Source organism: Lactuca sativa, chromosome 2 (genome assembly GCF_002870075.4).
Source record: "Lactuca sativa cultivar Salinas chromosome 2, Lsat_Salinas_v11, whole genome shotgun sequence".
Taxonomy (NCBI): domain Eukaryota; kingdom Viridiplantae; phylum Streptophyta; class Magnoliopsida; order Asterales; family Asteraceae; genus Lactuca; species Lactuca sativa.
The window spans coordinates 215,192,040-215,197,862 of record NC_056624.2 but is presented as its reverse complement, the minus strand read 5'-3'; the positions used below and the strand labels follow the sequence as shown (position 1 = coordinate 215,197,862).

Genomic DNA, 5,823 nt, shown 5'->3' with positions numbered 1-5,823 from the left:
ATCCGCTTGCTACTCATGATAAATTAGTAGGAGATATTTAAGCTTTGGTGTTTCTTTTGGTGAATAGTAGTAAGAAAAAAGGGCTACCTCTATGATACTTAAGATTGGTGGTGTTGCCTTATTTCTGACTGTGAAACTCGTTTCTTCTTGCTAGCCCTTTTATCTTTTCTATAAAATCTCCACCATTCTAAAAAATTACATTTTTAGTAAATAAGATATATTGATTATTGTCAACTTTATTATATTTTGATGGTGGTATTGGCACAAAATTTTTGTCAAAATGTTAGACCTCATCTCTCACCGTATTTATAGAAAAAAAAATGTGAAAATAAAACGAGGGTCCACCTTTGGTCAAACGTCACGTCAATAATCCAAAGCCCCTTAAATTTCAGTATTAACATCAAATGCAACTTTCATGGCTAAACCAATAATTATTGATACTCACTGTGAAACTCGTTTCTTCTCTGCCAAAAAAATTAAGAGTAAATTACATGAATCGTCCTTCGTGCATGTACTAAAGTGCACGTTCAGTCTCTATTTTTAAAAATTAACTCGGACCGTCCCTTGGATGTTTTAAACTTGCACGCTTGATCCCTCGTTGGATTAAATTTGCACACTTCATCCCTTACCATATTTAAAATGACTATACTACCCTTACTATTCTATTTTAATTTATTTATAATTCATTTTATATTTAGAAAATAGAAATTACAGCTCCTATATCTATCACCCTTTTCCTCTTCCTCTCATCATGAAACATCCTCACCGCCACCTACCGAACCACCACCACTGACGACCACCTCCGACATCGTATCAGCGCCTACCGCCATCAATGGACCACAACCCTTTCTTTCTCCCTATCTCTCCTTTTTTTCTCTGATCTGAGTACTAACTCTTCAAGCCTTCACCTTCATGAAACCCTAGCACCGTCATCGCCACCTCCTTCACCATCAAGCAGATGGTCGTCGGTAACCTCTAGGCTGTCATCGTTACCATTCTTCTCCAGTCCATATCTCCTTAAAGAACCACCGTTTACCTCCAGCAAGAACTTTTTGTTTTCACTTTCAAAAACGAACCTTATTCAAAAAGACGAGATTGGAAATGAAAATCGGCACCAGAGCTTTAGATTCAAAGTATCAAAGAAGAAGAGGGGGAGAGGTGTTGTTCAGCGGAGGTGAATGTGGTGAAATCGAACCATCAGAACACCGATGTTGTCCCCAACGTGCTTCAAGAAAACCCTCACCCAGGTACTACACCTTGTCGCCTTCTACACCTTGTCGCCTTCTGGATCTGCAACACCCCCGATTAGAATTCTGAAGAGGCGATTAGTGGTGTTTTGATTTGGTTGGTTCACGATCGGAATATTGGAGTCGGTCGGAGATGTTGCAAAAGTCGCCGACGGGGTGTTGATTGTGGATAAGAAATGCACCGAAGAAGAAAAGGGGTGAGGGGATGACCGGACGAGTTATCAACGTATTTATAGGCTATTTCTTTTTTTAAAAGGAAATAATAATTATTTTATAATAAATAAATCAATATATAATTAATAAATAACAAATAATTAAAAAATAAATCAAAAAGGAAATAAATAAGGGCAAAATGGTCTTTTTATGTCCGGATGGATGCAACGTGTAAGTTTAAAACTAACGAGGGACGATCCGAGTTAATTTTTAAAAATATAGACTGAACGTGTCTTTTGACACCTGAACGAAGGACGATTCGTATAATTTACTCAAAAATTAATGGTTTATCGACATACAAGGCTACATAAGCTAAATATAAAATATTGTTTTTGTATTAAAAATGTGCTTAGAAAGTCAAGTAGTCTTTAGACAACAAAAGATGAAAGAAACTAAGAATAATCGTGGAGGGGGTCCGATGTTGCCCTCCGAACTTAACTCAAACTTCATGATATCTACTTTAAAATTATGGGCAATGGATTCTTTCTACTCAAATCATTTAAACCATTACTTTTAAATTATCTATTTTTTATGTATGAGATTTCAAGTATCTTTTCTTTTCTAATTAAAATTTATACAATTGTTTTTAAAAAACAGTTACATAATACACAATCTATAATTATATTTAATAAAATTATCTATCTTAATAAATAAAGATCATTTTTACCAAATATCAACTTCTCATTGAATTTAACAAATTTTTATAGATTTTTAGTATTTTTTTTTCATTTTCTTGTGTTTTTCATTTTCATTTAATTATCATTATCATTATATTTATTAACGGCAACACACTTGAAAATGTAAATCTGTTCATTCATTCTTTATTTTGCTAAATGTAAGGAGCTATTTATAGAAATTTACACGGTCTAATTACAATGATTAATATGATTTTTTTTAATAAACATATGTAATACACGAGTCTCACATAGTATAATAATACATAAAAAAGGTAAAATGAATTAAGGCCGAAGAGAATGGTACCATGGTTTTACCATGACAAAATACTCCACCTCAATTCCACATAGGATTGGGGTGCAGTAAAACCATGAGGTGGGTGTGGTGGAGAAGAAATGAAGAAGAGAAAAATAGATGAGAGATGGTAGAAGAAGAGAGTAAGGAGAGACGAGTGAGATGCAGTCAAATTTAGCCACATACGGCCAAATTTGGCAAAACGCCACTACCAATGTGGAAGTGGTGTTCCCCAAACCCCACTGCCAATGTGGCAAAACCACAGCCAAACCGTGGCCACTCATTTGATCCTGATCTAAAGTGCTCACATCAAACCCAAAACAAGAAAGTTGGCAAAGGTAAAAATCCCGTCATTTATTGAATGATTATATGTATGTTTTTCTATTTTTGAACGTTTGATTAATATCTAAAACTTAAAGATTTATTTTTTCTTTACAATAAGATATCAAAATTAATTTATTTATAGAACAAAATAATTACATTACGACGCACATAGAGATCTTGATTTGTAATCGTAATATATATATATATATATATATATATATATATATATATATATATATATATATATATATATATATATATATATATATATATATATATATATATATATATCAGGGTATAGAATTGTTTGGATCAATAAGAGTTGTGAAAACTTTTAGATTAAAGCATTTCAAGGGTATGTTCGAAAATCTCTAATCAGATAAAATTCATCGTCTTCTAATCGGATAAAACTTATGTCTTAAAACTGTCAAATAACAGTTTTATGTCCCAAAATTGTCCACAACGGTCATAACCTAACCTAAAACCGGGTCTGAAATATGGATAACAAAACCGGGTGTATTTATAGAAAATATGGATTTCTGAGACATTTTATATAACAACATAACAGACCCCAGCCAGTGAGCTAGGGGCTATCCCTTGCACCTCGCTCCCAGGGGCGTTGCCTCCGGACTCATGTCAGTTTAGGGGTCTCACCCCTAAATAGCAGTATAATTTCAATAAAAACAAAATTTAATAAAATTAAGACAAAATTGTAAAAATGGCCCATGTGCTTGTCAAAATTATATGGTTTTGGTCCAAAAACGTTTGGTGGTGCATCGGTGGTCCAATTTCGGATACTTTGTGTGAGTTTGGTCCTTATGGTTAGCATTTTTATGTGGTTTTGGTTTATACCCCACCTAAAATGACTAATATGCCCTTAAAATTGTTTTTTTCTATTTCTTTTAATTGAATTGTAATTCTGTTAATTAAAAACCAGAAAATATATATCACCCCACTTATCCCTCTCTCTCACACATACACACACACATTAACAAAGAACTCAACTTTTCAGATCAAACGTTCACCCCAAAAAACCATCTGTGCTCATCAACAAATTTTTCAGATCACAGGTAGCTCAGATCTGAAATCGATGCACCCCCTCCTTCTCTCACAATCGCATGTACTCTCCTTCTTGTTCTAGCTTCAATCGACAAAAACCACGACCCTCCCTTCCTTATTTTCTGTTCTGATTCGATTCTCACCACACCTTCTTCGATTCAGATCGCATGAGGTTGGGATGGTGAGTCTGGTGGTGCTAATCGGATTTTTGTGGTAAATCAAGAAGAGGTTAAGGCGTGTATTTCATTTTTTTTTCTTTTTTTATTAAACTCGATCACAACCCCTTCTTCTTTCTCTCTTCTGAATTAATCTTATTTTACTTTTTTTTTTTATCTTTTTTGATGGCAGATGTGTGTTGGCTTGCGGGTATGGTGGGTTATGGTGGTCTGGTGGTGTGTGATGTGGGTGACGTTAGAGGTGATGATCACATTGATGAACAGGGGAGAAGAAGGTGAGGATAGCTGATTAGAAGGGGTGACAACGGGATGGCTGTAATGGAGTTCAAGGTTGGTGGTGTATGGTGGTGATAGTACCGATTACGATCCAAAAAGAGATCACATCAAATCCGGAACTTGAATAATTAATCGTTAATCAAGATGAAGAATGAATGAGACATACAAACAGGATAGAAAAAAGGGAAAATTGCGTAATCTGAACCTTGACTTCTAGTGTTCTTCAAAAATGGAGAACAACTTTGACCCCAACTTCATGGGCTTCTACCTTGATTTTTGATTTGCAGGTAACAAGGGATGGCAATGGTAGTAACCGTCAAGGGAGTGAGGAAGATGATAAAGCTTTGGATGGATAAGGAAGTCGACGCTTTTCTTTCTGTGGGTTACACATGTGTAGAGAGAGAGAGAGAGAGAGAGAGAGAGAGAGAGAGAGAGAGAGAGAGGGGGGGGGCATCTTTCTCAATTTTAACTAATAAAAAACATTTGAATAAATATAAAAAAACAAATATAAGGGTATAATAGTCCTTTTATGTTGATAGGGACCAAAAATAATAGAAAGATCCAATTTTGGACCAATGGTGCACCAACATTTCATTTTGGACCAAAAAAACATAAATTTGCCAACCACAGGGACTATTTTTGCAATTTTGTCTAAAATTAAACAAATTTGCACTCCGCATCATACTAATTTGTTCAATAATTGTAAAATCGACATTCATTAACAAATTAACTTCATTACACTTAAATAATATTAATGATATAAAATCACCAACATATATAATTATCAGTCTTGATATATTTGATTGTTTTTTTTTATAATAACAAATATTAAAATTTTTAAAAAATCAATAATTTTCCAACAACTGTTCCGTAGATATACATATATTATCCTTTTATCTTCTAAAATATGATAATTTTCTTATAACTAAATCGATATCATCTTATATAATAAAACAATTTTTTTCTTTTTTGGGCAAAGTTGAATTTAAACATACCTATTTGAGGATATGATATATTGGAATTAATTTAGACAAAATGAGTTCGGAGATATTATTCATTTTGTCCTTTAAGCACTTATAATGTTAGTACCATTGGTGAGTCACATGTCATTGTCTTAAGTTGGTCCATCTACAACTTTTTATCTTATAATCTTTGTATGCTTGTGTGTTGGAAAGCAAGTTGTTAAAGCATATATAAAAATGAAATAGACAATAATTTACGTGATCAATGAATATTTTTATGGGTTTACTTGATTTGTCTAGAATAAATTAAACATAGTATGACTCCCGCAAAAATATTATACTATCAATTAAATGTTTAGATATGTTAGTTTTCGATATGTTCTTTATTAAACTTTAGTCAACTAATCTAAAATAAATAATCAGTTATGGTTGAGATTCTTAATGTTTCATCAACAAATTGCATTAGTCTTATCTTTTTTTTTAACGGCAACCAACCATTTATAGTAATTTATATGATAACCACTAAATTAAAAAGTATGTAACTATAATGTTATAAAACACATTTTTACTCGTTGGTGACCAATGACTTTCACACCG

The 5,823-nt window shown here is 33.0% G+C and overlaps 1 long non-coding RNA gene across 1 annotated transcript; it reads left to right on the top strand.

Annotated features, from left to right (window-relative positions):
- Positions 1-3,623: 3,623 nt before the first annotated feature.
- Positions 3,624-4,733, top strand: LOC111905761 (uncharacterized). The gene is made up of 2 exons (XR_002854988.3): positions 3,624-4,040; positions 4,161-4,733. It is a non-coding gene; the product is annotated as an uncharacterized LOC111905761 (long non-coding RNA).
- The last annotated feature ends 1,090 nt before the right edge of the window (positions 4,734-5,823 follow it).